Raw genomic sequence first — 27057 nt, 5'->3', positions numbered from 1 at the left:
GTTCTTCTTTCTGGGTGCCACCAGACTCTGTTTCCCTGCTGTCTGGGTGGACCTTACTGGTCTTTGGGGGTCCACGGCTCACATTGCCATCTCCAGCCATCTGTGCGTAAGTGGGGCCCCCCGTCTTGGGCAGGTCTTGTACATGTGGCCCACCTCTCCGCACAGGTTGCAGCTCTTTGCTTCCTGACAGTCCTTAGTCAGGTGACCCTCCTGTTTGCAGTTCCTGCAGATGGTCACCTTCCAATCCGACGCCACGTGTTCCAACTTCCCACATGTTCGGCATACTTTCGGCTGCCCTGCATATGTCAGGTAGCCTCTGTTCCCTCCAATTGCGAAGCTCGAGGGTGGGTGGAGAATGTTCCCATTGCCATCGACCCTCAGAGTCACCTTGACCTGCCGCTTACTGGTCCAGATCCCGAAAGGGTCAACGACATCGATGCTTTGTCCCTCGACCTGCACATATCTTCCCAGGAACGTCAGGACATCGGTTGCTGGCACGTAGGGGTTGTACATGTGGATCGTAACAACCCAACTCCTCTGTGCAGGAAGCACACACAACAGGACCGCCGACAAGATGGAGAACAGCGGCTCCCCTTCCTTCTCCTTGAAGACCTTCAGGAGCTGTTCGCACTGCTTCACACTCCTGAAGGTCACATCAAAGTAGCCTGCCCCAGGGAAATCCTGCAGGCAGTACACGTCTGCTGCAGCGAACCCACAGCATCCCAGTAGTATTTTCTTAATAAACAGGATGCAATCCACCGGTGTACGACCCTCTATCTTCTTCACAGTCACCCGGACTGTGTTTCGAACCGCCTGCCCCAGGCTGCGGGCAGCTGTTGAGGCCATAGCTCTCAGGTTGGCTGGTTCCTGAATTGGAGTTAGGCCAAAGCCAGCATGAAGATCCACCAATAGCAGGTCAGCACAACCAAGTGATCCTCCAACGTCCAATCACGATCCAGCGATGATCTCCACTAGCTCTGATGACTCGCAACTCGACCCCCGTCCTGATAAGAACAGACACTTGATCTTAGCCAAAAGGCCGAGAAGCGATCCTCACTCCAATGTTTAGAATGAGATTTTGGATCTGCTTGATTTGTGTACAAGGTCCCCATGCACCCCACTCTCTCCTCCAACTCCCACTGTCACACTGACTTGAGACCATAAGATAAAGGAACAGAATTAGACCATTCAACTCATCAAGTCTGTTCCACCTCAGTGCTGATATGTTTCTCAACTCAATTCTCTAGCCTTCTCCCCATACCCCTTGATCCTCTTAGTATTCAAAAATCTATCCATCTATGTCTTAATTACAATCAATAAACTGTTGCCTCCATAGCCTTCTGATTCTTCCCACATCTCCAACTCCATTATTCCCAGCCATCCCATAGGTCTTTGACACTCCCAGGTGTGTTAACCTGAACTCCAGGACTCTGATCTTCACTTCAGATGAAAATGGGTGATGTCACCTTGCGATCATGGAATTATCTCCCTGTACCAATATCCTTCCACATCTAACAGAAATTAACCTGTACTTCCACACAAGTCATCCACTGCATCTGTTGCACTGGATGTGGTGCCCTCTACACTGGGAAGACAGGACACCAACTTACAGATTGTTTCAGAGAACATCTCTGGGACACCTGCACTAACCAACCCCTCCGCCCTGTAGCTGAATACTGTACCTCCCCCTACAACTCCACCAAGAACATGCAGGTCCTGGGACTCCTCCATCGCCAAACCTCAACCATCTGACGCTTGGAGGAAGAATGTTTCATCTTCTACCTTGGGACCCTCCAACTACATGGGATCAATGTGGATTTCACCAGTTTCCACATTTCCCCTCCCCCCACCTTATCCCACTCCCAACCTTCCAAATTGGCATCGCCAATTGCCATCTTCCTTCCCACCTTTCTGCTCCACCCTCTCTCCAAACTATCACTTCCATCTATCAATCGCATTCCCAGTTACCTTCCCCCAGCCCCAACCCCCTCCCATGTACCTCTCAGCCCTCTTGGCCCAGAAGCCTCATTCCTGATGAAGGGCTTATGCCCAAAACGTCGATTCTCCTGCTCCTCAGATGCTGCCTGACTGGTTGTGCTTTTCCAGAACCACACTCTTCACTCTGATCTTGAGCATCTGCAGTCCTCATTTCCTCATGCACCAATATTCCCTCAAACATGTTGTAAAAACTGGCCCCAAGCTTTGGGAATGGCCCCCAGCAACTGGGACCAATTCCTATCATCCATCCCAGGTGCAAGAAACCTGGTGATCTGGCCTCCTCAGAGGGTTCCCCATCTGGGAGATGCCTTCTTTTAAATGAAATGTTCAGCTTCGGTTTTCAAAGATTATATGGTAAGATTTAATTTTCAATCAACATGATTAATAATTCAACTATCTTAACGTTTTCCAGTTTGAGATATCCTACTGTATACAAATTCACCTCAGATTTGTCAAAGTACAGTGGTGAATATACTTCACAGTACTTTAGTGGTTACAAGAGTGGGATAAACAGCTTCTTTTGGTTTGCCAGAACATCAACATAGATTCGGAGTCAACAGGCAATCATTCTTCGCCATGATTGTATTGAATGTCAGATAAGTTTAAGAGACCACGTGGTTTATTCCTATGGAATTTGTAGGCCCCTGTGTTTATTTTCTGTCCTTCATTAAAGTTTCCATATGTAATGGAAATGAGTTGAAAGCAGCAGCCATTTAAGGCGATTTCACCTCCAGAGTAAAAAACCTGATCTCAAATGAGGATATCTGAAGCACACAGAATTCAGGCCTCAGACCTTGTTATCATGTAGGAGACATCGCAGTAGGAGACTGTGTTAATGCACTAATCTCCACGTATAATTGGAGGGTCTGGAAGATTACTGGCTGACCTTCCAAATTCTGTCAGGGCTCTTAGGCATGGAGTTGAGGGAGGAAAGTCTCAATGACCTGAAGCATAGTTGGGAAGTCTCAAAGTGCTTCAGAGGAGCTTTAGACAGTTGGGATCAAGGGCAGAGAAAGATCATTGTGAAATTCAGGAGGTCCAAATCAGGAATGAGGTTGGAGCTCTCAGGTTCAGAAGCAATAGCAATTAAGGTGAGCACTAACATTTTTTATTGTTCACTGCTGCTTACTATTGGTTTCCCTCAAGCACTCAGCATTAGTGCTGGCTGACTTAGCCACAAACCAAAGCTGCAGGCTAGTGCAGTAATAGGCATCAGGTCTCCTATTTGCATAACTTGATAGTTTAATGCCCTTAGCAAAATGGCACCCAGCACTGGCCACAACAGAACTGTGCATGCATGACATGAAAGCCATGTTTATCCCAAAACAACATCCATCAGAATCCAATGCTCCTAAGCTGAATTTCTAACTCAAACATTTCAATTCAGCAAAAATAGAAGTGCATTCCTTGCAGAAATAAAAGAAATGAACAAGGCCACCCTTCAGTTCAGTGCTCTTTCTGTACCAATTATTCAGCTTTCTCATGGATCATGGAATAAAAATGGAATATGCTTGAATTAAAAGCAAGCAGCATCAATACATAGAGAAAGAAAGTTAATACTTCACATTGAATATATCTGTTCTTTTGACCTTCTCATTAGGAAAAACTATTTAAATTAATTCATCTAGCTCTCAATGCAATGTTTTGAATTTTGGGATCATTGTTTTTATCTGCAATATTTGTGAAAGGTGGTCATTAAAAGGCTCTTTTGCTTTCTGTCTGCATTTCATTTGTAATTTCTGTTATCTCACATCTCTTCTTCACTTGTTTATTTTCCTATTTCATTTTGTATTCATTCCTTTATCTTATTCCTCGGTTGCTTTATTCCACGGTCTTTGATGTCCTTTTTTGATTGCTGCTCTTCATGTCGTTGGCCAGCCACACTGTCCATTCATTGTCTTGACCCTTCCAGCTTTACAATGGTCAGTAAAACTATTTGAGGTTGTAAGATTTCTGTGTAAAGCCCAAATGAATCATTGGGACTTCTATTTTCCAGCTTCTATTTTATTCCAGAGTTTAAATTAGAGTCTTCCCAGAATACTGCAGCAAAAGCAGAATTTGTCAGCTAGCCAATCTTCCAATATCTAGTAATGACTGTGCTTTTGGAAACAATCTAAATACTGTCTAAGAGGAGGTGTGTCTTCAAAGAAACTTTCCATATAATCACCAAGTCATAAATGATGTGCACTGGTATTAGAGATTACAGTATATCGTATAACAATGTGCTACTTTGTTTAGCACTAACCCAAGCACAACGTTCACAAAGCAGCTGACTTACGTCAAAGCACAAGTCAGCCCCTTGGCCTTACTGAAAATTGGGAGCAATTCTTCTCTCCCAGGGGACTTCAAAATAACAGCCTTGGGACTTCTTCATGAATTAAATAAATCTGCTGATTGCTGCCACTGCTTCTGTTTAAGCACAAAGTTGAGTGTGTGGGATTTTCCTTTCAGAACTTGACATTAGTGTGGAAAACAGAAATAAGGTTTAGCCATAAAAAACAAAGAAATGGAAAGAGGAAACCTTTTTTTTCTGTTGCTTTGTTATTTATCTTGATTGAAGATTGTTCTGAAATACTAAAATAACGAAGAAGCCACAAGCACAGTAGCTTTCCATACAAGTATGGGAGCCCAGTGGGAGCTTCTGTCTCTCTTCACTTTGTCCTTATTTTCAACATTAGCATTTCCTATTTTAGTTGACACTATTTCTTGAAAAATTGACCCTATGGTGAAACTGCCTTATCTTTTGACATTTGAAGGTAACATTGATTCAGATCACTTCACTTTCATACCATTGAGCTCTGGGAGCAAACGTTATTAAAGAGGTTGGCCATACGGTGCCTCAGTGGTTAGCATTGCTACCCAACAGCACCAGGGCTCTGGGTTTGATTCCAACCTCAGGCGACTGCCAGTGTGGAGTTTGTATGCTCTCCCTGTGTCTGCATGGGTTCCTCTGAGTGCTGCAGTTTTCTCCCACAGTGCAGAGATATGCAAGTTAGATGGATTGACCATGGGAAAACAGGGTTACAGGGATAGAGTGGGAGTAAGGGGCATGATGAATCTGGGTGGGATGTTCTTCAGAGGGACAGTGTGGACTCGATGGACTGAATGGCCTGTTTCCATACTGCAGAGATCTTATGATTATAAGGTATACTAAATTGAAGGTGGAGCACCTTACTTAATATTAAGAGATTGTCGAACTCTGAGTTGATGGCAGCAATTCTTTACATCTACCAACTTAACAAGTGACATTTCCCATTACTTTCTAAACTTATTTCTGCAGAAAATTCAATTTAACTTTTAAACAAATTAGTGGCAATAATAAAACCCCATGAGTGGAATTTTCTGCTCATGAAAATGTTTGCTGAATGGCATTGGCAATGGAAAGAAAGTTGGAAAAATATGGACTGATCAGATTCTCAACATGAAGAAAGAAATTTCCAATTTCCCAAGTAGTGTTTAATTGGCAAGTGCTGAATCTTGCCAAAGAGAGGTGACTACTTTATTTCCAAGCATTTGCATTTCATTGTCAGCTAAACCCTCTGCATTTCTATTCAGTCCCGGAATCTCATCTACTTCCCTGAGGAAATAGACAGCGCCTATCACTGACATAAAATTCAGTGTGGTAACCTAACAGCTCAGATCACCGCTTGCTTCTCCAGGCATTCCACCAATTACGTCTTCACCACATCATCCATGAATACTCTATGGGCACCCTTCTCTTCCACCCTTCATCCTAGAAAATCAGTACTGGAAAACCCACAGGTCTCACCACAGCCTCATGCCTGCCCTCAGTACAACCCACACATGAATTCAACCCTCAAGATCTCACTTTGGAGCTCAGGAACACTTCTGGCTTGCATATTTCTGCCAGGTTGCTTTGTGTGCAATAACATAGACATTTCATGCATCTACACATGATACATCTTATGACTTTTAGCTTCATTTCTTAATGTTCACTCACTTAGCAGTTACTTGGACTTTAGTCTCTGTGGCTTTGATTGTTTTTTGGCACATAGACAGAGATAGGCAGCTTATCTCAGCTTGGAGCAATGAACAGCCCAGGAGGTGGACTTGTTGGTGCATGGCACCATGTTGTTATGAGAATATCGCACTTACAGCATGTATCAGCTGCTTACACAGCAAACACACTGCATTTGCTTCAACCAAACAGCCATGTTTAAAAGTCAAAAAGGGAATCACTCCTTTAGGATATCAAGGGGCACTATGATCAGTCAAGGGGTACTGCCACAGTCTGTCAAGGGTCTCTTCCAAATCGAGTCCAGGGTTTTAGCCAAAATTAGGTACAACTAGTCTGGGTATCATAGATGCCAGTCTAGTGATTGGGCCAAATCTTCGTGTGATGAGACTAAGGGACGAATTGGGTGTAATGACAGTGGATGAGAGAGCAGTTAGAGGTGATGCAGGGGCATGAGCAGTGGTTAGATGTCACCAGTGAGTGAGTAGGAAGTGTAAAGGGCAGGAGGGACTAGTAGTTGAGAAGGATAAAGTGGACAAGAGCTGTTAAGTAGACATAGTGCATGCAATAATGACAGCTATAGTTCATGAGCCAGGGTGAGATAAGTGTGCAGTGGCAGTGACACAGTTAGAATGTATAGTGGCCCTGTAGCAGAGAGAAGATGGTAGTACCACCATTCATGAGATGAAGAGCAGAAGGTTGCGTGAAAAAGATCAATGTGGGCCATTACAGCGTAGGCAACATGAAATTTGTTCTAAACATCATTTTGCCATGAAAAATCAAAAATTCAATCCAAAGCAGTTTAAACTTTACAACTTTGTTCAAGTGGAGTACAGCAATTGATCAAAAGCTAAACCAGTCATGGAATGTAGCCAGTAAGGAAGACGGCTGCAATGTTTGCATTATTGCAAGCACTGGATAGGAAATTGAGTCAGAATATGGTGCATTTTACTGTGGGATTATGGGTTCAAATTGAGCTGAATGCAAGGAGATGAAAAGTTCCTCTTTCTATCACCTTTGCAACACCTAAGTAAATTGAATTTAGTGAGTCTTAACCCAGTGAGTTTGGATCAATAGCATAAAACTGCCCATAAATCAAGCCAGCTTTGGCATTCTGACTGTGAAGTATTAGAGTAATTGGTGATGTGAGGAACAGAAAGCTAAGTTTGTGGTTGAGATATATACCATCTGGATTTTCAAATCTCATTCCTCCCCATCAGTGAGTGCTCTATGCTCTGGGCCGTCATGTAAGACAGTTTTCCTCTTCCAAATTGTTAGCATTTCCTGCTTTTACAAGTCCAGAAAGTACAAAATCAAATAAGTATCATTGTGATAATTCCTGATAGTTGGGAAAATCTGTCTTAGTATTTGTTGCTGTTATTGCGTATGTTAAAGTTGATTGATTCTTTTTATGGAATAGATTGCTAGAAACAGATGGCTCATAACTGGAGTCTCACTCATCTAGAGTATAATTCCGAGCTTTGGGAATTCAGGGACATAATAGGAGTTTTATGCACTCTGTACTGCTTTATACATTTTAATCAATATGCTTGCCCTGTTCACTGAAGGTAAACATAAGTCCTCAAAGGATTTCTCAAGTGTTAGACAGCAGATTGATAAAACAAATTACATGAAGATATCAGATTTTGGTCACACGAGCATTCCTTTTCAAATAGTGCTTCCTTTACTCATTTTTAGCATCATGGAGTTGCTTTTACATAGGTGAGAATTGTTCACCCCAAGTGAGAATTTAATTGATCTTTTTAATATTCACTTTAGAAATTATAATCAGTGAAATATTAATTTTGTACAAATCTTTGAAATATTTTCTTTCGGTTTTTATTAATGGAGTGATTTTCATCAGCATTAACTAAAAGTTTTATTTTGTTTTGCATCAAGGTCAGATTGACATAAAAATAATGTGCTCGCACACACGAACAATGCAAGATAAATCCGTGTAAGAAACAACAGCTGCTGTACAACTGGAAGAGTAATGGCTGTATCTTCAGATAGCAACCTTTATGTGCACAAAATATATGCAGCAAACCAGAATGAGGTGCTATCTTGAGCAGCTTCAGTAATTTGCTGTGACTAGATGACATGAACAGGTGTTAACAACAAGACATATCCAGAAAGCTGGAGACACGAATAGATCATGTCTATATGTATTCTCAGGATTGAGTAACTAGTATTTTTTTTAAACTGATGTCCTTTATCTATCTTTTCTGGTTTTGTTACAGCATTAATGCCTACTAATACATTTGAATACTGTCTAATATTAATACATTTTACTCAAGATAAAAACTTTATTGTCCATGAATGTAATAAATAATGAACTACTAAACCCTATTTCATACCATTACAACAAATATTCACAGTGTTACAAGGAAATATTGGGAGCAGTGAAAGCAGCAGAGCAGAAAGGTGACTAGACCTGACTAGGGGTCAGTTAAAGTGAAAGAGGCAACTTACTCACTCTGAACCTCTTTCGTTCCTGATGGGTCCAATTATTAACCTACAACATGGCACTTATCCTAAAGTGGAAACATTCAATTCACAATTCTAGTTACAACTTGAATAGGACAGCAGAGGCAGTTTCCCATGCCAAACCTGCTAAATGATAGAACATCAACGAGAAAGACTGAGGCAGGAAAATTTCAACAATTCTTTTGTGGATCAAGAGACCCAGATGTGTTATTCTGGGATGTAAGCTGCACTGATCTGGGCTTTTCCCCTTCCTTGAATCATCTTTGACCATCAGTTTCTCCATCCTACATATCCCCAGCTGCCTGCATACCCTCCGCCCAGGTGATGCATCTGATAAAATTGGACCTCTGAGAATAGGGTCTGCAATAAACCTGGCTGCATGACCAAAAAGACCTGCATATTTCTGGTGTCTCTGGCTGTTTTGTCTGCTTTGGGACTCGCACATCAATTCTGCTCCCTTCTAATATAATCCAGCCAATGTTATTATTATCAAACCCTTCACATGATACATCCCTTTCAGAATCATCCAGATTTCCCAAAGAATTGTTAATCTCTAGCTGCATACAATATGATCTAATGACTTGGTTTATTGACTGATGTGGCCACAATATCTTCAAAAACAAAAAAAAAGTTGTCAGAGTGCCCACATATTCTGCAAAACGCCTTCCCAGAGCAACTGTCTTGAATATCTAACTCATTTTTACAAGTTAATTGGTCAGTGAAGACTTCAATTGAGGATTGTCTTTACCATCTTGCATTTTAATTAAATGTCTCTGCCTACAAACTCAGCACTTAATCAATCCGAGACTCATTCATGCCTCACACACAATGAACAAATGGATTGAATTCTGGAATGTGCTTTTTCCCTTCAACTCCTTAACTATTTTTATTAATATTAGGCTAAATCATTCCAGAAAATTAATGATGCATGATCGATTTACGCAGTCATTAATTTGCAAATCATGCAATAGGTTTTAGGTACATCATGAGCAGCAAATTTCCAGAATGCATTGCCTGATATAGACCTTTCAGCCATTTGACTTGCAAATAATATCTTCAGCTTGCCTCGCCATTATTTTCTGTCTCTTTCTGCTCTCTTTATCAAACAATTTTTTCTGTTTCCGTGGTGCAATGGGGAAAGTTTGTCAAGTTGGACAGGAGGAGTTTAGGGTGGAAAGGGGGATTGTTAGTGTAATATAAAAAGGATCGGCAGGCAAACATCTGAATCTGAAACAACGTTTTAAATATTCTTTGACAGGATGTAGTGTCATTGCTAATTTCAGCATTTATTGCCATTTCCCTAATTATTTGTAATGTGCCTACTGGTTTGCCATAGTCATGTGACCTGTGCACACAGGATTCACTGCAGGCAACCATTTTACAGCCAGTTGAATACAGACACAGTGCAATCAAGTCTATTGTTATTTAAGTTCATAGCATGGTGTCAGTGTGGAGCTATATTGAGTGCTGAGCTATATAAAAGCACAGCTGGTAAAAGTGGAACACAAAACTGCTGCTAACAGTCACAAGAAGTCGTAGAAATGGAACAAAGTAGCAGGCCACAATAGACAGTACTGGATAAGTCACTATAGCTGTGAATTTTCCTCTCAAGGCACCAGTTGAAATGAAAGATGATATGAAGCAGAACTGGTAGTCTTTCCACTCACAATGGCAAAGTTACACAATTGTGACAGATATAATTAACAAAGCACATAATTAAGCTGCAAATAGCAACATTTCTATTACTGTTGAGAAGAGACTGTTACGAAGCTTATTCAATCCCAAAATTTCTTCAAAAAAACAGACAGCAGAAACTTTGAATCCCTTCCAAACACATTTTGATCCCCAAGTGACTGTAACTATGAACAGTATACATTCAATATTAACAAGGTGAAAAGAGTCCATGAATCAATATGTTACTGTAATATCACAGCTTGCAAATTCCCATGAATTGATATAACTGATGGATGATCGAATTTAGAACAGGATTATACTAGGCACAGAGATTCTCCAGTTGGAGTGCTTCTCTATTCAGAGCAATCTCATTCAGGAAAATGGTCAAAATGTACAAAAGCACTAAGGTTGTAAGTCAGCAGCTGGAACATATTGACTAGATCTTGTATTATTGTGATCAATACTCAAAGCTGAAAAGGCAGAAAGATCACAGAGAAAGAAAGCAATGTAAATACTATCACACAAAGAAAAAGATAGCATGTCCAGCATGGCAAAAGCAATGCTCTCATGGCAAAAAGCCAAATCATTCAACAAATAAAGGCATAGCTAGAAAGAAACACAATAGGCAGATATGGATAGCCAGATATGGTCATGGAGAGGCATTAGCCAAAGATTCTGACGAATCATAGTACACCTCACAACAAGTTGGTTCTGTCAATTTGATAAATGTTTTGTGACTAATGGATTGACAACTGAAGAGGAAAACATCAAGACAGCATAAAGTGAGAGATAGATGGATAAACACTCTTTGGTATGATGTGGCAATTCCAGCATTTAGTACCATTTCCCAAATTACCTGGAATGTGCCGAATTTGTCATATTCACATCACCTGTGACATCAATCTCTAAGATCCCTAAAAGGTAACAGCAATGTGGTAACCAAGAGATGCCAACAGAGTGCAATGTCTTGTAAATTCATCAATTATTCAGCGAGATTCTTGCCAATTTATCATTGGACCTTAAACCATAATGCTAACTGACTGCCAAGGACATGCAATGGTATTGGGGCATACCAAAAGCAGCAGCTACAAAATTTACAAGCAACTATTGGTGACAATTCCAATGCTGAAATACTGCAATATTAATATTGTCATCACTCTGCAGTGTGATGCCAGTAGACAAGATTTGAAGTGAGCAATTTTTGTTTTTATTTCAGCTTTCCAACATCCATAGTATTTTATTTTTATTTATGCAAAGAACGTTACTCCAGTTACAGAGATGTCATTTGGGTGTGACATCCAAGCAAGTGAAACAGATGTAAATTGCTGGTGTGCAGGCAACATGAGTCTTCCTTATGAAGAAAGTAGAGGATCCTCTGAGGGAGTGTGAAATTGTCCAATCCAAAATAAAGCTGCATCTCACATGCTCTGGAAGTCACCAACCCAGCAGAGATATTGAATTTGACAGACAAGCACCTCGTTTAAATTAAGCAAACTACCTTACAAAATACAACTTTCCAAGTGTTCCAAAAAGTAGTAATGAAAGGATGGCCTGAAAGTATCAAGGACACTCCTGTGTTCTCGACAGTGTGCTCGGTGTAAAGAAGAGATACATAAGCAGCCCTGGATGGCATATTGAAGAAAGAAAATGTCATCAGCCATGTACAGTTGAGAGGAGCAATGCTAAAGCACATTTATGTAACTCACCAGGGATTCAATTGTGTTTAAGGATGGAAAGAGAAGGGCTATACCAGTCAAATATGAGCAATGAAATAAAGACCATCGGTCAGTGCAGTGCATATAGTGTGATGAGTGACAATGGCCCTTAGTTTGCAAAGGAAGAATTTAGCCTCTTCATAAAGGATTGGGGAAAACAATAACATACATCACCTCCACATATCCACATTCAAAGGGAAAGGCCCAGGCAGCAATTAAATATGCCAAATGAATTATAAAAATATTGAGTGAACCCAACACAGTTATATCAATGGCAATTTTCAAATGGAGAAACACATCAATAAAGTAGTCCAGTACAAATAATAATATTAGCTGCACCAAAGCTAACCTTCCCGTAACAAAAAAATGATGGAAGTTTGACAAAATCAAGATAAAATGGCAGAAGTTAAACTTCATTTTAACAAAGCTGTCAAGCTATTGCCAAAGTTGAGCATTGGAGTCAATGCTTCAAACCTTCAATGCTTTCAATAAGAGTTAGTTCAAGTGGTAACTTGGGACCTGCATAAAGCTGTTATCACCTCGACCATATCTGGTAAAAGTGAATAACCTGAAATTCTATTACAACTACAGAAGTGGTTCCTTCCCTGCAGGTGGCTGACAGGAAGATGTGAACTCACCAGCTGCACAGGTCAGGGGATCAGCAATACTGTACTAAACTGCCTCTTGGTTTGTTGTGACCTCGACCATGTGTTGCTTAATGCAGGCATCCAACTTATAACCAGTTTAATTAGAACATAGTCCAAGCAAGATTGTTGTCCTGCAAGTTCATATTGGCTCAAGAGCCATTATAGAGGGTATTTAAGAGTCAACCACATTCCTGTGGATCTGCAGTCACATGTAGGTTAGACCAGGTAAGACAATAGATATTCTATCTTGAAGGGTGATTACCAGCATTATATCAACTGATGGCAGTTTCATAGTTATCATTATCATTGTGCAATTCCAAATCCTATTAATTGACTTTAAATTGCACCAGCTGTTACTTGGAATTTCAACCTATCCCAGGGTAAGAGTCTGAATCTTTGAATCATGGGTCCAAAGACATTGCCACCATCTCACCTGGACATTCACAAATTCTGAATCCTGCCCCTAATTACCTGAGGAAGCCTTTGACTGCCTGACATTTGCAGCTGTTTAAAGTTTCAACCCGTCTCCTTGTGTCAAAATGGATGCCTGGCCAAGCATTATCTTGAGATAAAGGTAGAAATGGATGAATTGGATGAAATAGGTTCACTCGTGGAAATTATTTATGGTACTTCAACTCCTCAGTCCAAGTTAAAATAGCTATTTTTGTTCAGATAAATTCAATCCTTAGTTCTGCCATTCAGTCAGGACACAGATGCCAAATTACCCTCATCTTGCTCTTATCAGTTTATATTTCTCGTAGATTCCAATGTATCGCAAACTAAAGCACACAGGAAAATGTCTAGCCAATAGCATGCACTGTGAATTTCACCACTCATGCAAGCGATGAGCCAGTATGCATAATTTTGTTTTCTTTTCAGGAATTTTGCTTTCAATTATTGAATTAAAAGTATTTAGAATTACATAACATTTCAGAAATAACATGTGCTTGAAGCAGATGAAAGGAGCTCAGTAAGAGCATCCTAAACGATTGGTGATACAATGATGATATAAATAGATTAACGGATACATGGGATCAGTTACAAACTGTACTCGATCAAGGAATGCAAATGAGGTCATAAATCATGAGCGTGACATTTGAGCTGATTCATTCTGTGACAGGTTTTAATTTATACACTGGCTTAGGCATTGCGTTTATAATGATGGTGACATTGTCAGCATTCATTACTCCTTTGAAAATGGCAGCAACTTCTGTAGTCAGATCACGTGCAGTTAAATACTGTACAGAAAACGAGAAGTTGTTGCAGTAATTCTACATTTCTCCAGAGGGTGTGCTGTTGAACTCCTTACCATTCTGCGATCAAGCAGAAATCTTTGAATTGAAGATTTGCTTTGTATGCCTTTATTTTCAATACAAAACAAACCTTGGAACAAGTTTTACCTTGTTGAATGAGATGTGGCTGGGCTTTTAATACAATGCTAAGTTCATAGTCACCCTTAAACAGCTTCACTGTTCCTCTCTGTTCCTCATTTTGTCGGATGCTAAATTGTCAGCCATTTGGCTTAGAACTTCAGGAGGGAGATAGTGGTATTGTGATAATGTTACTTGATGAGAAATCCAGAAACCCAGGATACTGGTCTGGAGGCAGGTTCATATGACAGCTGGTGGAAATAAATTTGATTTAAAAATGTTGGAATTAAATGCTAGTCACAATAATGGAGACCATGAGACCATTGTTGTAAAAGTCCACTAATGTCATTGACTGATCTGGTCTCCACGTGACTCCAGACCCACAGCAGAGTCATAGGATTGTTAAGATGCAGAAAGAGCTATTCAGCCCTTCACATCTGCAATGGCTGTCCTGCTGTCCTCCAACCTCCTGCCTTTTCAATGTAATTTTGCACATTATTTGAATTTATTATTTTAATGATTTTTATTAATTTTAAGAATAAGTGTAAAACTATTTCTTTTTATTTTACTGAAATAATAATCAATTGTAATGTGCTTGACTCTGAAATGCCCTCTGAAATGATTTAGCAATCTTTGTCAGGTTAATACGAGGTGTGGAGGGACAATCTCATGAGAGAAGTTGAATAGATTGGGCCTATACTGATAACTTAGAAGAATCAGAGACGTGTATTGAAACATTCAAGATTCTAAGGGAACTTGAAAAGGCAGAAAGGTTGTTTTCCCTTTTGGGAGAGTTTAAGATTGAGGGCATAATCTCAGGATAAGGGGCCGCACCTTTAAGAGAGAACGGAGGAGGTATTTCTTCTCTTAAACAGCAGTAAATCCATGGGACGCTTTGTAGCAGAGAACTATGGAGTATAAGGTTTTGAGTAAATTTATGGTTGAGATAGACAGATTTCTGGTCATTGAAGGAGTTTAATGTTATCGGAATAAAATGGAGTTGAGGATTTTCAGGTCAGCCATGATCTCATGTGATGACAGAGCAGAATCAATGGACTGACTGGTCCAATGTCTTACAGCCATGTTATCTTCAAATGCTTCACCAATGACATTTTCTGCTTCATAAGGTCAGAAGTGGGGATGTTTGCTGAAGATTGCCAATGCTACACACATTTCATGAATGAAGAAAAGAAAGTATTTTTTTGAGAAAGATGAAGTTTTGCTTCTAATTTTGGATCTTCGACTCAGATCCAAAGAAGACTCATACTTGACTCAAAATATTAATACTGCTACTCTCTCCACAGATGATGCCAGACCTGCTGAGCTTCTCCCATGACATTATGTTTTTTTATATTATGACTCTGGTAAGTTCTACAAATTTACACTTTGATATTGCACATATCTGTGATACATTCTGTTACTTCTCTTTTCTTGTGGTCCTACGCATGACCGCTCCTATCTGAAGATGTGTAGGTTAGGTGAATTAGCCTTGCTAAGTTGTGCCATAGTGTCCAGGGATGTGCAAGTAAGGTGCGTTTTTTAGCCATGTTAAAAATCCCGTGCAGGGTTACAGGAATGGGGTGGATCAAGATGAGATGATCTTTGGAGGGTCAGTGCAGACTCAATGGGCTGGATGGCCTCTTTCTGCACTGTTGAGATTCTATGATTCTATGATCGACCATTACATTACTAGTAAACACATCACTACCTTGTCATCCTACAACTGAATCTTGAGGCTATTTTCTTCAAGGAAAATTGTGAGAACTATCACCACCACTAACCACAAAATTTGAGAGGGATAGAATAAGACATAGATTTTCACTGAAATCTATTAATATACTCTGATATCAATTCCCCATGTTTAGCAGAAAATAATTTAGTGTCTTACGCAGCATGCATAATACATAAGATGACTATTTGCAATCATGTTCGCAGACAGTGAAGCATACCAGATAATGGCATAAATTCTAAGAGAAAAAGATCAAATTCCTATTAAGAATCATTCATTCTCTATGTTTAGGTTCAGCGCTGTAAAGCACCATTCAAGTCAATTATAATTTCATAAGACATCTTCCATTTTGTTGCTTGATCACATCCCTTTTGCTATTGGCAATACATTTTGATGATTGTGTTTGAAATTTCTACAACTGAGTTGTTACCAACACCATAATTGTTTTGATCAATGGTTATTAGAGTCATCTAGAATAAAAGAAAATTAAGCAAGTCAGCTAACAATTTTCTGTAGGAGGAAAGAAAAACAACGAGTAAATGAACATTAAACAATGTACTTTGGATGCTTATTACAAATTAGCATACTGTTTGCTGTTGTAATAAGTGAATGTCCTATTGATAACAGATAAAGGCTATATTATTCTTAGGATATTATCATGGCTGTTATATGTCCAGCTGTTCATAGGCCAAGTAAAATACTTGTATTATGCAATGGTTACTCACACTACATACAGAATTCATATTTCCAAAAGTATAATAGGATAAGTTGCATATTTAATTGTGTGTGCATCTAAACTTACAGTCAAGATTATAATTGTATTTTTTCCCATCATCGCAGTAGATTCATTTACACTAACTTGGATTTGGATGAAATCCATGGCTGAAAACCTGATCCTTTCATGCTGGTTTTGATTAAGAGTTTCTATCTAATAGCACTTCAAGTCCATCTTTTACTTTTCGAGCTGAATCCTTGCTGATCTAAATGCGGATTAACCCACAGTTTCTCTGTAACTAAGTGTGAGAGTACCATTAAGACAAGAGGAAACACTTGCAAATATGCAAAATTTATTCCAGCAACAGTAAACCAGCATCTTGGGCCAACAAGACAACTGTAGGAAAGCTATCTTTCATTACTAAAATCTCACCATAGCCTCATGATTGTGACTGTTGGATTGTTCATTATAAACAGACTTATCAGAATGACCTAGCTCATTATTAATAATGTTCTCAACAGATGATAGTGTGTCTGTGTTGATTTATGTCTACAAAGAAATTAAGAACTGCATTTATATAGCAACTTTTACAACAGACTCAGGACATTCTAAAATGCTTCATAGGCAATGAGGTATGTTTAAGTGTGGCCACTGTTATAATGTAGAAGCTATATAGTAGGCCAGCATGATGGCTCAGTGGTTAGCACTGCTGCCTCACAGCACTAGGGATGTGGGTTCAATTCTAACCTTGGGTGACTGTCTGTGTGGAGTTTGCACATTCTGCATGGGGTTTCCTCCCACGATCCAAAGATTGCAGGTTAGGTTAATTGGCTGTGCTAAATTGTCCTATAGTGTTCAGGGTGTGTATGTAGTTTAGGTGCCTTGGTCTGGGTGGGTTGCTTTTTGGAGAGTCGGAGTGTACTTGTTGGGCCGAAGGACCTGTTTCCACACTGTAGGGATTCTATGTTTTGTACACCAATGTTTAGTTCTATTACTTAACTCCTCAATGTTAGTTTAAATATTTTTTAATATAATCAAATTTTCATCTTTACGCAACCTCCCTTCGAAAGGAAAAAACAATTAAATTATAAATTGTTCATCACTCTACCATCAACAGTCTGTCTCTTACTATAAAGATGTCACCAGCAAATATCCACTCTCGCCATTACTGATACTCAGTAGCAGCAGTGTACACTATCTCCAAGATTCACTGCAGAAATTTGACAACATCTTCCAAACTGTTGACCTCTTCCATCTAGAAGGCCAGCAGATAAATGGATGGAAACATTACCACCTCCATTCACCATCTTGAAAAGATAACACCGTTCCTTCATTGTCACTGAGTCAAAATCCTGGAATTCCCTCTCCATGGAATTTTAATTTAACTTGATTTATTATTGTCACATGTACTAAGAGAGTGAAAAGTATCATTTTGCATGCTGTCCAGACAAATCATACCTTACATCAGGGTTAAAGAGCAGAATGCAGAATATAATGTTCTCGCCACAGAGAAGGTGCAGAGAAAGATCAGTTCTAATATATAAAAGTTCTGTGCATAATTCTGATAACAGCAGGGAAGAAACTGTTCTTGGTCCTGTTGGTACGTGTTTTCAAACATTTGTATCTTCTGCCTGAGAAAAGAAGGTGGAAGAGAGTATAACCGGGTTTGGAGGGTCTATGATAATGTTGGCTGCAGGGCACCAGTGTTGCAGATTATCACGGAGAAGGTGTTGTTCCCATTCTTACTGATTGCAATCTGAGGATCAGGAAGTTGAGGATCCAGTTGACAGGGGAATGCACAGTCCTCGGTCTCAGAGTTTGGAGATGAGTTTGATTGGAATTACTGTGGAGCTAAAGTCAACAAATAAGTCTCTGAAGTAGATGTCTTTGTTATCCAGATGTTTCAGTGATGAGTGTAGGGCCAGGGGGGTGGCATATGCTGTGGATCTATTGTGATGGTAGGTGAATTGTAGTGGATCAAGGCAATCTGGGAGGATAGAGTTCATTTGTGCCATTATTAATCTCTCAAAGTACTTCATAACGATGGATTTCAGAGCCATCAGACAGTCGTCATTAAGGCATTAGTCACAAAGGCACGCTGCATGAATTTTCTTTGGAACCAGGATATAGTGGTTTTCTTGAAGCAGGTGGGAACCTCATATCACAATAAGAAGAGGTCAAAAATGCTTGTGTATACTCCCCACCAGTTGGTCCACCCAGGATCTGAGTGGATGGCCAGGAATTCCATCTGGGCCAGTCCCTTTCCATGGGTTCCCTCTCAAGAAGGTCGATCCAATGTCTGCAGCAGTGACCATGGGTACAAGTGCACCCAAGGCTGTTTGGTTAGGTGACATCATTTCACTGACCTTCTGTTCTAAATGAGTGCAGAGTGCATTGAGCTCATTGGGGAGGGATGCATTGTTGCCTGCAATTCTGTTTGACTTCGCTTTGTACACCCATTGTATCATGTAAGCATTGCCACAGTCAATATGTGTTTGTGTGGTTCATCTGGGATTCTACTTCAATCTGATATTGTCTTTTGATGTCCCTGATGGCTTTGCAAAGATCATACCTAAATTTCCCTGTATTGGTCAGGGATGTGAATACCTCAGGCCTGGACTTCAGTAGGGAGTAGATCTCCCAGATCATCCATTGTTTCCAGTTGGGGAACACTTGGGTTAACTTCCTTGGCAAACTGTCCTCTGCACACTTACTGATGAAGTCTGGGGCAGCGGTAGCATTTCGGTTGGTCACTAAGTTCTTGAATATTAACCAGTCTACAGACTATGAGCAGTCATGTAGGAGCTTGTCCATAAGCCCAGAACAGCACTGTCAGACTTTCTGTACCAGATGCTCATGCTTCAGTTTCTGCTTATTAGCTGGGAGAAGCAAAGCCTTATGGTCTGATTTACCAAAGTGCGGGTAGGGAGGTAGAGCAGTATCTTTGGTGGTTGTGTACCAATGATCAAGGGTGTTTGGTGGAACAGGAGACATGTTGATGTTATCTTGGTTGATGAAATCATCGGCTACGCTGAACAAGACTTTGGGGTACTCCGTCTCAAGGCTATTTGTGATGGTGTATAATTAATCAAATGCACTCTTCACTTTTGCATGGATTGGGATATAAACTGCTGTGAGGGTAGCAGAAGTGAACCCCACAGCAGATAGTAGGGATGGCATTTCACCATTAGATATTCAAGGTCCGGGGAGCAGTAACTCATCACGGTTGTCACGTCCAACCACCAAGAGTAGTTGATCAGAAGGCACACTCCTCTGCCTTTACCTTGCCCAAGGATGCCTTGCAATTCATCTGGTGGATTGAGAAACCCTCAGATTGTAAGGCACTGTGTGGCAAAGCAGGAGTGAGCCACATCTCTGTAAAACAGCACACAGCTGTTTCTCAGTTCCCTCTGGTAGGTGAGTTTGTGGGTGTACTAATAGGACATAGAGAGCAATGGTTCAAAGAAGGCAACTCACCACCACCTTCTCAAAAGCAACTCGGCACAGGTGATAAATGCTGGACCAGCCACTGATAGGCATGTTCCATATGCGAACACAAAACACAAACATATAGCCTGCCCGAAGTTGAAAAAAGTCATTTTGTTCATTGTTCATTGCAAACCTTTAGTTTGAAAGGGTTCTAATGACTGGATTTTGTCTTTCAGATTCTTCACATTGAAAATTACCCCATTCTGTGTTCTATTTCTTTGATATATATTGTGAAGCCCTTTCAGTCTTAGGAAGAAATTGCTTTGTTAATTCTGAATTTGGTGCAATTTATAGGTGGACAATCCTAACTATTTTAAACCTTGTCCTCCAAACAAATGTTATGAATAAGTAAGCTGTTCATATTTTTTCAATGACAATCTTGTTGTGAGAGGTAGGTTTTTTATTTGCAGAATTCCCAATTGGCACTAACACTGCTCATACCCAAAACACTCATGGATTAAGGTTATTTTAAAATTATATTTAAAGGGAACTAGTTAGGCATGGAAAGTAAATTAAACTCCTACAGTAACAGATGTAATTTCAACATCTGGTTCAAGGTTCATGCAGTTTCTGTCAGTTTATGTTTCCCCTATTCTGTCCATGTGTGAATATAGAAATCCTGGACTGCAATAATAATGTTTTCAAAATATTGAGTAGCAGAGGGATTATTAAGGGCCTCTGCATATTGTCGATATTATTTAAAAGATTTTTGACATGAATAGCATATTTGTAGCTCATATAAATTGGGGACATGTCTAGGGTGAATCATGTGCAGAGCAAAGGTGGATTTATTTGTCTGTTGACGACATGGAATGATACTGTAAATCCACTTCTAAGGAATTTGCTTATCATTTTCTTGTGCATGGTGGCATTCTTCACCCTGGATTAGCACAAACAAGGGTCAGAACAGCTTGCAATTAGATTCCTAGATAAACCATACAGAAACACATGATATGAATATTTCCTACATGGCAGAAAGTTACAAAACTGCAATATAATGATGATAGGAGCAGTACAATCAGCAAAGGACATAACAATGATAAGACATTCATCCTTTTGTGCAATGGTATTAAAGTAGCTCAGACTACAAGTCCTTCAGGTGAGCCATAAGCTTTTTTTTCCAACTTGTAGGTCTTAGGAGTTTAAGGACAAAAATAGTCTGTTGATAAATGTTCAGTTCTCTCTAGAGGATATTATTGAAAGGTTTAAGGGTTTGCAGTCTGCGAAAAATTCCTGGCCCAGATGGCTATCCTGTCAAATTTTATGAGACAAATGCTTCCTTTATTGCCCTAGTTCCGACGTGATTATTCAATCATTTCTGAAAGTCCATAACAATGACAGATACAATTCATGATATAGTTATCACGTAAAGGAGACAGCACTTCTTCACAACCAAGTCTTCCGAGAGAATGCTTTCAATACAATGCTACAGTCGATATGAAATGTTTTTGGTTTCACACTGATGTGACTTAAAAGTAACCTAATTCACAGCCCAACACGACAATGAAGTGATGCGCAGTGCAACTCTCCAGAGGATGGAATTAAATTACATTGTCCTTCGTTATGGTCACTTCCTTCCCAAAAAGTCTCATGGGTCCAACAGTGAGGGAGAACAACCTGCTCCCAGAAACTCCCCAGTCAGCTCCTTTGTTCTCCAAGTTCGTAGGGAGGAAGGGTTTTGCCTGTCTGCTCCCACACAGCATTGTGGCTGACCAGAAACTATGGTGAAGTAGGGTTGGAATCTATTGATATAATTTGGGTTGAAACTAACACCACCCTCCTTCAAATGTTTAATTTGAGAAATCTAATTACCAGATTGAACACACTGCAAAGATGTTAATCTTTTTTTCTGTATCTTGAATGGATTAGTTTAATTTATGTTTTATGGCAAAGTTTGAAGATGCTGCAACTTCAGAGAGAACACTTTCCACAAATGCAATTGCAGTGCCTGTGCTCAAAGCCAGGGAAGTTGCAAGTAGCTGCCTGCATTAAAAGCAACACAACCCAAACAGAGACAGAGCAAATTAGCAAGGAAGAGGGCATGGAGTTGAGCTCTGGAATATAGTGACTGCGTTGGTCTTTTATTTGGACTTGAGCAGGAACGCTGATGAATATTATCTTTACATCATAAACTATTTTGCAATTTGATAACTGGGGCACAGCAGGAGAAAAAATAAACCTTGCACTGGAAGTTGTAAGCATCAGTTTTCATGAAGTGGAAAGTTAACCCCACAACGTAAGATAGTGCAACTCGACAGTAATGATAATGTACCACTATCAATAGTAGCTTTTACACCAGCTACATGGAATGGGATAGTCTCTTCAAATCCTTGTTTTTAATGCAGATTGTGTCTGCCAGCTTATACAATGAAATATTGTATCACAGTGGAATGAAAAGAAACAGTTTGCGACAAGTGGACTCTGGAGCACTGCATGGCACAGACTGCGATAGAGGAGGGAAGGAGGGACTTAGCAGTAGTCCAGTGGAAGGTCCAGGATTTACCAGTACAGAGATGGTCCTACTAGAAATGGGGTAGTGCTGGAACTAATCCTCAGGAATGAAGCTGGTCAAGTGATTGACATTTCAGTGAGGATAGTGACCATAACTCTGTAAGTTATTTTTAGAGTAGATTACTTACAGTGTGGAAACAGGCCCTTCGGCCCAACAAGTCCAAACCGACCCACCGAAGAGCAACCCACCTAGACCCATTCCCCTACCTTTACCCCTTCACCTAACACTATGGGCAATTTAGCATGGCCAACTCACCTAACCTGCACATCTTTGGACTGTGGGAGGAAACCGGAGCACCCGGAGGAAACCCACGCAGACACAGGGAGAATGTGCAAACTCCACACAGACAGTTGCCTGAGGCAGGAATTGAACCCAGGTCTCTGGCGCTGTGAGGCAGCAGTGCTTTGGAAAAGTATAAGGATAATGCAGAAATTAAGTGTCTAAATTGGAGAAAGACCAATTTCAATATCATTAGACAATATCTCTGGCAAACATAGCCTGGGAGCAGCAACTTGCAGGTAAGTCTATGTTTGGAAAGCAGGAGTCTTTTAAAAGTAGTGTTGTGATAATTCAGGGCCAGTGTATTCCTCTAAGAGTGAAGGTCAGGGGCGGCAAGTCCACTGCAACCTGGATGTCAAGGGACATTGTGAGTTTGATAAGGAAAAAGAAGGAAACATATGTCAGATTCAACACATTAAAAACAGGGGAGGCTCTTCAAAATTGTTGAGAATGTAGGAGGTTGCTTTAAAAGGAAATTAGGAGGACTGAGGGGAGCTTTGAAGTATTTTTTGTCAGATGAGATCCAGGAAAATCCCAAGGCTCTTTATGAATATATTAGCATTAAAAATATTACCAGAACCTATTACAGAAAAAAGGGGCAACCTGTACATGGAACGAGTGGACATGGATGGAGTCTTAAATGAACAGTTCTCATCTGTATTCATAGAGGAAAAAGATTTTGTAGCCAGAGATCTCAGTTGGGATGGTGAGTTTCTGGAGCATATTAGATCAATAAGGAGAGTATAGTAGATATTTTACTGAACATAAAAGTGTACAAATCCCCAAGCCCTGACAAGAAAAATCTCAAGCTGTTATGGGATGCAAGGGAGGAGATTACTGGGTCCATGGTGAAGATATTCAATATGTTCCTGGCCATTGGTGAAGTACCAGATGACAGAAGGATAGCTAATATAGTTCTTTTGTTTAAATATGGTAGCATGGATAGGTCAGATATTTACAGTTAGTCTGATCTCAGTGGTAAAAAATTCTGAAGAACAAGACTAATCAATATTTGGAAAGACATGGATTAATTAGATGGTCAGCAAGAATTTTTTAGAGAGACATCCTGTCTGTCTAATTTGATATTTTTGTAAAGGTTCTAAGTATATTGATGAGTGTAGTGCCATTGATGTGATTTGTATGGACTTCAATAAGGCCTTTAACAAGGTCCCTCATTGAAGACTGGTCCAAAAGATAAGAGTCCATGGGATCCAAGGCAAGTTGGTAAACTGGATCCAAAATTGGCTTTCAATAGGAGGCAAAGGTGAATGATGAAGTTTTTATGATTGTAAGTCTGTGACCAGTGACTACACAGAGATCTGCTGTTTGTTATGTACATTAACGACTTGGATATGTATAGAAGTATGATTAGTAGGTTTACATGGAGACATAAGAGTTGGTAGTATTGTTGATCATGAGGAGGATGGTCTCAGGTTGCAGTCAGATATTGATCAGCTGGTAAATTGAGCAGAGCAGTGGTAGGTGGAAGTTAATCCTGATAAGTGCAAGGTGATGCATTTTGGAAGATCTAATAAGAGGAGGATATGCACAATGAATAGAAAGTCCCTAGGGGGTACTGAGGACCAAATTGACTTTGGAGATTCACCAGGATGTTGACTGAATTGAAAAGTCTCAGTTATTAGAGGAGAGTGGATAGGCTGGGTTAGCTTTCCTTGGACTGCAGGAGGCTAAAGGGGGATCTGATTAAGTGTGCAAAATTAAGAGTTTTATATGGAAGCATTAGCTTTCGAGGCACTGCCTCTTCATCAGGTGCCTCTTCATCATCACCTGATGCAGAGGTGGCGTCTCAAAAGCTAGTGCTTCCAATCAAACCTGTTGGACTGTAAGCTGGTGTTGTGAGATTTTTAACATTGTCCACCCCAGTCCAACACCAGCACCTCCACATCACAATTAAGGGAAGTACAGACAGAGTAAATCATGAGAATTTCTTCTCCATGGTAGATGTATCTAAGACTGGAGAGCATAAGTTTAATTTGAGGAGTAAGTGACGAAAAGAGGAACTGAGGAAATGATCTTTTTCACGCAGATAGTGGGAGTTAGATGGAATGTGCTGCTTGAGAGGATGGAGGGCTAGTTCTCTGGCAACATTTCAGAAGATCTGGATGAGCACTTAAAATATCAGGTATAGTAGGCTCTGGACCAAGTGCAGGTAAATGGGGTTAGTGTAATTTAATGCTTGCTGGACAGCACAGACATGGTGAGCTGAAGGGCCTGTTTCTATCCTGTATGACTCTCTGTGACTGTATGAGAGGGTCAGCAAGGGCTCAGACAAGAACTGGTAAGGAAGGGTTTAGGAGCGGGCCCGTGAGTGAGAAGTGATGAAGGGATCAGGCTTGTTGGAGGCAGAATAGCTCACTAAGCTGCAGGTAGTGAGATGCAGAATGACTGGATGTTAGACAGTTCAGCTAAGTGCAAAACCAACTAAGTGTACAGGCATAAACCAATATTGGCATCTACTGAGAGGAACACATCAATGACAGCAATGGTGGAAGAAACCAGGTATATAGTGACAGACAATATATGATAATGACAACATAGGATAACACATATGTTGAGGGGAGGCATGACGGAATAATGCAAAGAGCTCTGTAGTAATGAAGTGATCAGAGGGGCATCATTTTGCATTGATAGGATCAGGATTCCAGTTGCTTCTCCCAAATCTGTACTCTGGTAAATGCAGTTTCAAAATTGGACCTTGTTGTCTCTGGCCGGTCATACAGACCCTTTGAGGATATCCTGTTAAGTCTCATCGGAGCCTAGTTTTACCGAATGCAACCAGTGCAGGATGCCTCAGAGTACACCAACCTTGCAAAAGGAGCTTCAAACAGGCATGAGTCCTTTTATTACATAAACGAGAAAAAGGCCAAATGCCTATTTTAGATGAATTTCATTTTTTGTGGCTTTTACGAAAATAGCTTATAAAAAGCATTCAGTTCCCATCTCCAAAAAGTGTATGACTAGGCATTTAGAACCTGAAAAATTGGCTCTGAGTAATCAAACATGAAGGCTAATGTTTCATTCTTACAGAAAAGCAAAAACAGTGGATACTGAAAATCTGAAGCAGTGATAATGCTGGAGAAACTCAGCAGGGGTCTGGCAGCATCTGTGGAGAGAAATAAAGTTAACGTTTTAACTGTGGAAATGAGATTGATTCTTAGTTGTACCTACATGAAAAGTACAAAACAAAAGGCTTCTCCAATCTGTTCTGCTATTTAATAATATCATAGTTGATCCAAATGTGGCTCTAACTCCAATTCCTGCCTGCCCATCCATCTCCATAACATTTGAGTCCCTATAGATATGTCCAACTCAGCCTTGAAGCATTTAATGATTGAACCTCCACTGCTCTCTGGGGTACTGAATTCCAAAGAAAAATTATGATCTGAGAGATTTATTTCTCTGCCCAGTCTTTAAAAGGAAAGTCTTAAATAATGAAGATGTCCCCTTATTTCCAGATTGCCCCATGAGGTGAAACATCCTCTCAGTATCTACCCATGGAGCTCCTTCTGAATCTCTCATGCTTCAGTCAGAGAGTAGAGCCAAGGTAAAGGGTTAATGTTTCTGCTAATGGGACTGAGAGTAAGTGATGATGGAAGGACAGTGAGGAGAGGATAGAGAGGAAAAGTTGATTACCAACAGGCCTTGATTGTATGGAGTTATAAATAAGAGTTTAATGAAGATCTCTCTGTAGCATATGCTCAAGGCACCTATAGAATAAGATGAATCTACTTTAGCTGCAACATACCTTGAACATGAGATCAGCAATCCCAAAATAAACCCTCCCATACTTCAAAACTCAAATGACAGTAGGCTCAATCTTTCCTTATCAAGTGACTCCCATAATTCCAGAAACCAATCTCGTGAACATTTTCTGAACTGCTTCCAATGTAAAAATATTCCTTTTAAACTTAGAAGACCAAAACTGCACACGATACTCTAGTTGTGATCTCACAAAGAGCTGTGCATTTGTAACAAGATGTCCCTGCTTTCATACTCCACCCCCTCACAGAACAGCAATATCCCATCTGCCTTCCTACTTACTTGCTGAAACTGCATGCTAATATTTATGATTCTTGACACCCAGATTTTTCAGTATCACAGCAGCCTTCAATCTCTTTACATTTATATAATTCCAAGTTTGTATTCTTGCCATCTTGAAAATAACATATGATTCGAAATTTCTGGTTCCTGTTCTTTTCCTCTATTCATAATAATACATTTGACATTCCCCACTTACCAACAGGCTGACCATGTCTGTGGTTCACCTATTAATCTGTGAGTTCACTTTTGTCCATCCTGCTTAGTACATTTTAACTTATTTTCATAGTGTATTTTCATACTTTTGTAAATGCCGTTCTTTTTGAAGCCAATAGCTGTATGCCCAACATACTCATTCTCAAACTTAAAGATAATGGTGACAGGTAGTTATTCGCAGTAAAGTGAAT

At 40.1% G+C, this 27057-nt stretch overlaps 1 long non-coding RNA gene across 2 annotated transcripts in view; it reads right to left on the bottom strand.

Annotated features, from left to right (window-relative positions):
* LOC122548654 overlaps positions 1-12625 on the bottom strand; it is a 27439-nt gene extending 14814 nt beyond the window's left edge. For both annotated transcript variants that reach the window (XR_006311293.1, XR_006311292.1), the window contains exon 1: positions 12489-12625. This is a non-coding gene — a long non-coding RNA (uncharacterized LOC122548654). The remainder of the gene's footprint in view (positions 1-12488) is intronic.
* Positions 12626-27057: the final 14432 nt, after the last annotated feature.

Source organism: Chiloscyllium plagiosum, chromosome 3, assembly GCF_004010195.1.
Source record: "Chiloscyllium plagiosum isolate BGI_BamShark_2017 chromosome 3, ASM401019v2, whole genome shotgun sequence".
NCBI classification, from domain to species: domain Eukaryota; kingdom Metazoa; phylum Chordata; class Chondrichthyes; order Orectolobiformes; family Hemiscylliidae; genus Chiloscyllium; species Chiloscyllium plagiosum.
This window is presented reverse-complemented; position numbering and strand designations above follow the sequence as displayed.